The following is a 10,725-nucleotide window of genomic DNA, read 5'->3' as shown; positions in this document are numbered from 1 at the left end:
CACATGGACCACTACTTATGTTGCCCTTTTTTAGTCGAGCCTTTAAAGTGCTTTCTTACAATAGCTTTATTCACACATTTCATGTTGTTGAACATCTGGAAAAACAAACTGAGATATAATCTTTATGTGTTATTACAGGGTATAACTACTCAGCAGCTTTCTACAGTTTAGTGCAGAGCTGTGGTGAAGTTCCCAGTGATGTATAACTTTAGGTTAAAATTATTTTTTTGGCTTCTTATGTGAGACAAAGGTTTGAAACCACTGTGTTCTATTCAAATGTTGCTGCTGTCCATTTATATTAACTGTATGATGCTGTTTAGTTTCACTCCTCAGAGGCTACTTTACACTTGTGAAAAATCAGCAGCATCTGTAAACATCTGTGTCTATGATGGTGAATTCAGTTGTGTAAAATCCAGAAAAGTGTAAGTAGGAAACCTCAGAGAGCAGAGTGTTTCATCTCAGTGCCCTGATCACCTGTGGTGGCTGACATAAGCTCCAGCTGTGCCAAGGACAACTTCTTAAAGAAGTTTATGATCTGAAGCTGTCCTGTAGTTTTTTACATCTCCACCACAATCTGAATCAGGAAGCTCACAGAGGTCACACAGCTCCAACAGTCACATTATAATTTTTATCACAATTTTAGTTAAGCAACCCTGTGTCAAAGCCACTATCACACTTACAAACAACATTTGTTCAACATGTTAGAGGAGGGCGCTTTGCACCCATCTGCTGCCAGCTGTTACTCACTTCCCCATTTGGGCCTCTAGAGGTCACCTTTAAGGTTTTTTTTGTATGTTATTTTGAGGTGGAGTTACTTAAAAGAAACCCCGGCTATCAAGACATGTTTGCGCTAAAATATGTAATATGCTTTCAATAATATACATGTGGTATTAAAATACACCAAATGTCACTTGCATACTCTGATGGGCAAAGTTACGTGGCAAACAGTCGTACTTAAGTTTTGCCAAAATAGGATGGTTTTTCAGAACACTGGTCTTTAAGTGATGACGTGATGAATCCTGCTTCCGGGCCCAAAGTAGTCTGCATTTAATGAAGCTGTTGTGTTTTTAACATGTTTTAGTGTTTTGTATCTTGTTCTATTTAATCTCAACAAGCCCCTAAAAACAGTCAGTGTTGGCCTCTCTCAGTTTTTATCACCATTAATCATTTTAAAGTTCAGTTTTTAAACCCTTACGATGTAACTACAGCCCAGCCCATGCAGCAGTATATTAATGACTAACCTCGTATTGTGGATGGATTATCTCGCTGGTTCTCCTGACTGAAGTTTGGTCCGTTTACAGGATGCTGTAAACGGACCCATCATCATTATATACCAAGAAATTGTAGTTAGTCTCAAATATGTTTTTAGTTAGATCTTTAATAAAGATCTAAAGGACAAGATAAGTACCGCCGTAATTATTGAATGGTTTAATAAATTCATGAATACCGGTAACAACACGTTACCCCCATCAAAGAGCACCTCAGTGGCTTCAAGCATAGGCTCATACTTGTGGTTGTAACTGAAGAACTGACACGTGACTCAGGGCTGGACTGGGCCAAAAAATCGGCCGACCCACCAAAAATGTGACGTCATTCAGGGGTAAAACCGCAAAGGTTTCTGGGAACTTGTGGCAAGAGGTACTAGCGCATGCAGGCTTTCAATTGAACTCAGTTACACAGCGATAAAAAGAAACACAAAAAATGGCAAGAAGCTGTTGTATTATTAACTGCAATAGCCGGTGTTGTGCCAAAAAGTGATTGTCTGCCAAAAACTGATTTCCGGTATTTCCCAAAAACTGATTGCTCGTATTTAAATTGCTATAAGTAACTTGTTGGGCTATAATATGTGAAACATATGTCAAATGCATCCCTCATGGATGACATAAAGTCATCTCTCCATCTCTCTCTGCTGCTCTTCTGTCTCCTCTGTCACAAACTTCTCCACTTTTGATGATAAATCAGCCTGGTGCAACATGCAAGGATTGGCACAATTTGTTAAGATTTTGAGGAGTTTAAGAAACTAACCTTAAGCATAAAATAAAATTTACTATCAGTAACTTCAAAGCACCCGCCCAGCAGTATATAAACTCCGTCATGCTAGCTAGTACGCAGTACCAGTTATTCTAAGCGACTGTAAAAAGTCAGCACAACGAAAACAAACTACAACTAAACTTGGTTTATATCTGACACAGATAGACAGCAGGTCATAACTTCTTACCTGAAGTTCAGTTCCTCTGCCACTATGACCGGCGGCCGCCTCGGGTCTCTCCTCCTCTTGCCTCCCCTTTCCCTTATCCACCTGCTGGCCTCCACCACTTGCTGATGTTGCTAAATCTGTGGAAGCTCTGCCATAGCTACCGCCAAACAATTCACTTATTTTTACACATTTGGCAGCGTCTGCCTGAAGGGCTTGTTTCTTTTTGGCCCTAATTTTTTCTGCACCTCCTTTCCTTTTTTTGTTCTCCATTTTCTTTAGTTCATCTAGAAGATTGCTAAACAAGGGGGAGGGTGCATCCGACCTCCTCGGCTGTAATTGGTCCAGCCCAGAGTCGATCATGACCAATTGGCCAATCCAACACCTTTCATTATTTATACCCTTCCAAAAAAAAAAAATCGATCGGCCCATAAAAACAAAAAATCGCCAGCGGCCCACCGGGCAAATGCCCGGTATGCCCGATGGCCAGTCCAGCTATGCCGTGACTTATTCTCTGCGGAGTGTTATGGAAATTTATAAATATGCTGCAAGCATCTCAGTGAGCATGATTTGAAGTGAGTTTAATAACATATTGCAATACGGAGAGACACTAGTCAAACACCCTAAGCAGACAAAGAACATTCCACAGCAGATCATGGCTATACCCTCAGCTCATCCTTGAAACCTTCTCCCACTCTAAGGAAAGTTACGACCACTGGTCACCTCCCTGAGAGCAGGGTGTCTGGACATCAACAACTTTATAACAGGCCTTCTGTGAAGGTGCAATAAACATTGCACCTTCAAAAAAAACGTGGCATTTTCAGTTTCCCACTGAAGACGCCACGTCCAGATGAACAGAATCAACTTTTGGAAATTCTACATGCATGCATACAAGTGGTACCAGCAGAAAACCTGTTACTCTAATGTGAGAAAGTGATACTACTAATACTAAAGCCATATGATTAAATATGTGATTAATACAACAGGAGATATTTCCAGTACAGGAGTCATTTACTGCATATCTGGCTGCTGAAATCAAAAGAAACATTTAACACTGAAATTTAGAACAGGAGGAAATATTCTTGTTCTAAACAAAACAGCATGAGTGACACATTCATAACTTTTTTAAACTCACTAATTGCTCACTTATAACTGATCATGATACGTCCTGTTTTAAGCAGTTTGCCTTTACTAACTAGAATGAAGTTCAGTCGCTTTTGGTTTATTCTGGTCTTCAGATTCAGTGGTTCCTAAAAGAACCCTGCAGGAGGAGGTCAACGCATCAATGCCTGATTTCTAGCTATCAGATTAGCAGGCAGTGATGAGTGATGAGTGATGAGTGTTGGCACCAAACCAAATGAATTCATTTGTCTGGTGTAATAAATGCTTTCAAACTTGAGTTGTATGACTCAGCTTATTGTGACCCGTGGTAGGTACCTAGAAATAGGACAGAGCCGTAGGCGCACAGTCAATTTAAAGGAGTTTAATTTTTAATACAAAACAAAAGAAACAATGTAACAGCGGCACCTAAAAACAATTAAAAACGTTACCTTTTGGAGATGATAAAACTATGCGATTGCCCGTGAGGCAGGACAAGCGCTGCGGGGGACCGTTCAAAAACAAATCAACATAACACACAGGTTAAACATAGACGGCAACTCCAAACCCAAATGGGTAAAACACTATAGAAAAGAAGTCAAATCTTTGGTGCCGTCCTCACTCAGGCCCACCGCTGTGCATGCAAAAAGCGGTGAGACAAAAAGGATTTGTTTTCCCCTGCAGCGCCTTCACCGCCTGCGGCAATATATATATATGTAAGAAAAAAAAAGGTTAAAATACTAAAAAAAAATCAATATCTATGGTGCCTACTGATACAGAAAAAAATTAAAACAAACAACAAAAACCCTCGACAGCCGCAACAGTCAGTCTGCCGATTTACACTGGTTTAAAACAAATTAAAACACACTGAGGTGTCGGGTCCTTTGCCCGCAACCAGAAATCCACCTGGCAAAGCAGCAGCTCGGTATTCTGTAAATAAAAGGCAGGAGATCACTTAGCTGGACAGTAAAACACAGGAATATTCCTCTGCTGAATTGGTTTTTGTTACCTGTCCACAAGTTCGTGTCACACCCTAATAAATGTGGGTCAGTGGCGATGAAGTCCACTATACCGTTCCGACGGGAGCAATGTTTCCCACCTACAAGGGTGCAAATAACTGTAAACCTCCTGCCAACAGCCAGAGCTCAAGTGGTACATTGTTATGTAACCTACCGTTCTACCAGAAGGTTAGGGGAAGACCCGTATCAGACTTTCGTAGTTAATAAAACACCAACTTGCCCAACTCGGACCAAGCACTCGCAGTTCAGGTTTGCAGAGAGATACCCAATTGCCCACACCTGCGCTTATAAAAGGAGCAAAGACCAGCTCCGCCCACCAGGGGCGGTCCCGAGTCTCCAGGTCTCACCTGTCACATTATATTTGTATTTATCCCTTTGAAGAGTGAAGTGTGTTATAGGACATACATGACAGTAATACAGTTAAAGCTGTTTCTCAGTCTGGTAGTTTGGGCTCTGACGCTCCTGTGGTGTGTTTGCTCTTGAACACTTGGTCAACTCAGTGACAAAGAAAACAGAAATATCCAGCTTAGTATAAATATATTTAATGTATCCAACACTAAAGCTGACATCCAAACCAGATACAAACAACAAGTTTATCACAGAGTAAAAACAAAATGTCACAATTAAAAATGTAGAGCAGGATTTACATGAATGTCTCATGCTCTTCAACTATGGCCAGAACGAGCCTGACCGGCATGAGTAAATGCATCAGTAGCAGGTGCAGGATCAGCACCACCAGGGTGCAAGATCTTCAAAAGAATCAGGCAGTCCTTTGATAAATTTAATTATCAAAGAACTGCCTTCAATAATTACATTTATCGCCTGTAAGTAACAAGTGTACAAAGTTTCTTAAAAAGTTGATTTAGCGTTGACGTCGAAATTAATGTAAAACTCACACACGTAGTCCACTTGCGTGAATTCGCCCGTGTCTACATCGGCGTCTAATAGAACAAGCGCATATGCTTGTTCCTCCCCGCTTTTTATCCCCATCCAGCGGCCAGTTTCAATAACAAGATCTATTTTTTGTTACTTCCTGCTGCTTCTCCTGCTCTGGTAAAAAACCATAGGCCCACCCCAGTGCATGCTGGTCCTATACCAGTCTCTTTATTCGTAGAAACAAAATGGCAGTAGTAATATAGCTTTTTTGCCCCCCACCCCCACCCCCCTTCCTGTCTCCCCCCTCCCCTATCCCCCTCCGCGTCCATGTGCGTGTGCGTGTGCATGTGCGCGAGAACGGACTTTTTGCACGTGCATGTGGGTCCAGGGGTCATATGAGTTTACATGTGTTTAATAGCGTATTATTTAATGAAACCATTATGTGTTTTAATTAAACTCTTTTTAAAGGATTGTATAGGTCTCAGAGCTCTGTTATTTAGACATAGATGATTTAATTTAACTACTTTAGGGGTATTTTAACTAGTTAGGAGCATTTTGCTTTTTCTTCAGTGCTATTTAGGAGCAAATAGTTTTCAAACAGAGGGCCGCAAATAACAGGTATCCCTTTAGAAATAAACAGTGATACTTCTAAAAACCGTGTATTCCCACCAGGCCCGGCCCTAACCAATCTGGCGCCCTAGGCAAGATTTTAGGTGGCACCCCCCTACATCGGCAGTGTAGTGTATGTACTCAAAAGAAACCGAATAGCTTTGTCTTTGACCTTTTTTTTTTTTTTACTTAAAGAAAGCAAATTCACAATCAGAATAATTAACAAGATAAAAAAATATATGAATAAATAAATGAATACAAAAAATAAAAAATGAATATATGAAATACAATAAATTTTACATACATAAACACAATAAAACGTGTCAACAAGTTGGATAAAATAAATTAAAAATACAATATAAATAAGGCAACAGGAACACAGCTTGATGCTGCTGCAAAACTGGTGGGTTGTGCTGCTGAAGTGGAGGCAGCAGCGGTAGATGTGGTAGATGACCCAGGGGTGCGATTTAGAAACTTCAACAGTGCATCTGAAGAGAGGAGTATGTGACACCACTGAGTATTAAAGTCTAATAATAAAAACATATGATTCAAGGAATAAAATGAAATGATATAATATAAATGAAAAACCAAAGAGATATATGTATGATGTTAGCTGATATGCAAATTAGATTAGATTCAATTTATTGTCATCATTACAGTGAAATGCTGAATAGCAGAATGCAAAGTAACAGTATAATATCATATGAGAATGTTATGTTATGATTATCTTTGACCGAATCACAGCAGTGCTCATATTAAAAAACAGCATTCCCTCTCATGTGATATTGCTTAATTAACATTAATGATGTGCACTTTAACAACTAGGCTTACAACTATAATATATACAGGGGTGGAAAAGTGACTATTACCTGCAGGGTAAACGTTAGCTAACCAGAAGGCAATAACAATGTAAACAAAAAACACCTGCTTAAAAGATTAATACAAATGAGGAATGGTGGGAAAGGTGGGAGTACTGTAATTACCTAACGTTACATTATTATTTTCCATAACAATTTAGCCCCCTCCACAATATTAACTGACGTTAAAACAGTTAACTAGCTATTTATTGATTAGCAATTAGCGAATCATGTAACATTAGCTTAATGCTAAAAATTTAGGTTACTATCACATTCAGACAAATAATTTCATGTAGGCTAACGTTACCTACCTCTGTCTTTTTCTCGTTTCTCCTCCTCTTCTTTTCTCTTTTTTCTTCCCTGGGCACCTGACAGTTTTGGCCGTTTTGACATCTTGTGTTGATTTTTTGATGTGGTGCCGTCCAAAAGGAACCATGATACGGGAAGGGAGGGGGCGCACCGTGCGGGGAGGGGAGGGGGGGGGGGGGGGGGGGGGGGCGTAATGTTGTAACAAATAATATTTCTATTAAATAAGCTTTACTTTGCATTTTAATTAACGTGGGATTATTTTTTGTATTTAGAAATAATAGTACCAACTTTTTTTTTTTTTTTTTCAAACATTTGTGGCACTGGCGTGGCGCCCCCTGATGGACGGCGCCCTTAGCATTTGCCTATACGGCCTATGCCACGGGCCGGCCCTGATTCCCACACAGCATTTAATTTAGCTAGTTTAGGAAGATTTCACTTTTCTAATAGTTTCACAGGCTAATAGTTTTTAAATAGACCACCACAAACAACATGTATCCCTTTAGAAATAAACTGTGATACTTCTAAAAGTACATATTCACACTAGCGCTGTATCAACCCCAATGTGGCTTTAATGCAACTAGTCTGCAACAGTTAGACTCGATGATTACACATAGATGATTTAACTACTTTAGGGCCATTTCACTTTTCTAAAAGTTTCACAGGCCAATAGTTTTAAATAGAGCACCGCAAACAACATGTATTCTTTTAGAAATAAACTGTGATACTTCTAAAAAAACACATATTCACACCTAGTCACACTCTGTAACAGTTAGACAGAGGGGGTGCAGTTAGGCTCCCAACAGCAGAGGTGTGGACTCGAGTCACATGACTTGGACTCGAGTCAGACTCGAGTCATTAATTTTATGACTTTAGACTTGACTTGAAAAAATGTTCTAAGACTTGTGACTTGACTTGGACTTTTACACCAATGACCTGGGACTTGAATTGGACTTGAACCGGTTTACTGGAAAAGACTTGATATTTTACCCCAAATATAAAATTTAACATGCATATTATATAGAGATTGAAAATGTGACGTCATTCACGGGTAGAACCGCAAAGGATTCTGGGAACTCGTGGCAAGAGGTACTAGCGCACGCAGGCTTTCAATTGAAATCAGTTATACAGCGATAAAAAGAAACACAAAAATGTCAAGAAGCTGTTGTATTATTAACTGCAATAGCCGGTCGCATGACAGCCACGGGAAGCCGACGGGGAAAGAGATCGGTTGTTATCGGATTACGTCGTTGAAGAGAAATTGTTCGAGCCATGTTTCCGAAGTAACAAACAGGCGACGGATGGCCTGGATTGCAGCCATTCAAAGACCAAATATAACGTCCCAGAACACTCCAGCTCACAGGTTAGTCTGCTCCAAGCATTCCCACAAAGGTCAGTCTGCTGTTGTAGTTAATGCGTCATTTTCATAACATAATTGGTGATATAGGTTACAAGCAAGTCTGGCGCTGAACAGAAATTGTCGCGCTATGCTCCTTTGTTTATTGTGCATAAATAGTGAATTGTCCTGACACAATATTGCGTTTCGCTTCTGTTATTATGGTACATTGACAAAGACATATACTTTTATTCACAGGATAAAACAGGTTTTTTGTATCACTAATTGCCCAGTGCGATTACAGCATACAATATTATTGTCACTGCTACATTTCTGTGATGCTACCAGAAATTATTTCCACTACTAATTAATTATCCTTGAGCTCAAAGGTTATATTAATAAACGGTTAACGAATGTGTATTTATGAAGATGATTTGTGAGACTGGTAAACTTATGATACGTACGATGGTCTTTACTTTCTACACGGTGCATTTCAAGGTCCTGCACCCATCCGTCGGTAAACTGTACCTGGGCTTGTTGCAGTGACCGGAAGTTACTAAACTTCACGAGTGTATGCACTCACTCCAAGAACCGTATGATTATAAATATGCATATAAATATGCTACGATGAGATAGCTGACTTCATCTAACTAGCAAATGTTGTCCAGGCTACGTTGGTGATGCAGTTTTTTTTAATGTGTATGATATTTTTGTCATGCGATTTTAAAGCCGGTCCTACAAGCGCATCCAAGAATAACATGCAGCTTATCTCAGAACTGTCGGTGAAAATTATTCTTGGAGCTAGGTTTAATTGAGCTGCATTTTAAAGAGGTGCAATTTCACAATTTGTGTATATTTTCTAAGTTCACTATTTTGTCATGTGTTGAGAAAAACACAGATTTAAAAATTACATGGTCTAATATTTACATTTAGCATAACTGCAACATGCTTTTTTTCGTTTTTTTTTAAAGACTCGAAAGGACTTGAAATTCAAAATTTCAGACTTGTGACTTTACTCGGACTCTTACACCAGTGACTTGAGACTTGACTTGAGACTTGAGGATAAAGACTTGAGACTTACTTGAGACTTGCAAAACAATGACTTGGTCCCACCTCTGCTCAACAGTCTGCAAAAGAAGTCATGAAGCAACAAAAGAGGCTCCCTTATCAAGAGCATCCCAGCCCAAAGGTGTTTCTTCACAAACAGTTAATTCCATTATCTTATCTTATCATGTATCTACTAGTCTGCAACAGTTAGACTCGATGATTACACATAGATGATTAACTACTTTAGGGGCCAACTGTAGTTCCATACTTTCCACATTTTTTTAATTACAAACAAACAGTTCCATTATCTTATCATGTCAGAGGTCAACTGAAACCGTGGCCAACCCCAGGGGGTAATGACACCTCCTACTGACTAACCGAACCACCATAGTTTCTCCACCTTTCTCTTTACAACCTCCTCTTTATATCTGCATCTCAGAGCCCAACTGAAACCAAGTCCACCTATATAAAAACACCCCATCAGACACACAGTATTTTCCTCAGCACTTCACAACTGCCGCAAGGTATATCGTTTTAACTTTTTATTTTTTCACCTGAATGTGCGTTGGAGCCGACTTTGCTACCCGCACAGAGCGTTTCTGACAGTCGGGCGCTGCTTATACAATAGAGAAAAGCAACAATACAGAGTGTTTCTCTGCTTCAAGAAATCTGAGGGCCTTTCACAAGGTAAGCATGTCTGTTATACCCAGGGCATAAATGTCTGTATGTCGGTGCTGATTATTCAAACCTTGTTTAAAATGTGACACACATGTTGTCCGAAAACATTTCCTCTAAATTTGCAAAGTTACTGATTTTAAAAATATATAGTTTTCGAATTTTTAGTTGCATGTCAAACATATGATAGACTCTTGAGCATATTCATATAGCTAAATTCACAATGGTATAACCGTGCTAAATAAAAGAGGCCCAAGCACCAATGCACTCTAATCCACTCCGCTAAACTGTATGTTGATAAGTACATGAAGCGTACCTCTACCTCTACAGCTGAAAACAGTTTGTATCCGCACTCTGTGGGTCTGCTGAATTGTTTTAATGGCACTTTTTGACGAACAGCAGATGATGAAATCCTCTTTATTGTAGAAACTGTCCCTAAGCTATTGTTGCTCATACTTACTGAGGTCCCTAGCTACTTCCTTACTATGTCAGTAAACTTTTTTGAAAAGGAAGCTGTTGTAGATTTAAAGAAACATCTTAGTTGAAGCAAAGGCAAAAAAAAAAAAAAAACTGGGATGAATTTTATGTGACTGTTCATATTAAAGCCAACAACAAGTGAAAATCCAAAAACGGCTCCAATCCTTTGTATTAATGATCTCCCCCCCCCTCTCTCTCTCTGTGAGTGTGTGTGTGTGTGTGTGTGTGTGT

The sequence above is a fragment of the Simochromis diagramma genome, unplaced genomic scaffold, assembly GCF_900408965.1.
Source record: "Simochromis diagramma unplaced genomic scaffold, fSimDia1.1 OVJJ01000201.1, whole genome shotgun sequence".
In the NCBI taxonomy this organism is placed as follows: Eukaryota; Metazoa; Chordata; class Actinopteri; order Cichliformes; family Cichlidae; genus Simochromis; species Simochromis diagramma.
Note: the sequence above shows the minus strand (reverse complement) of the source record.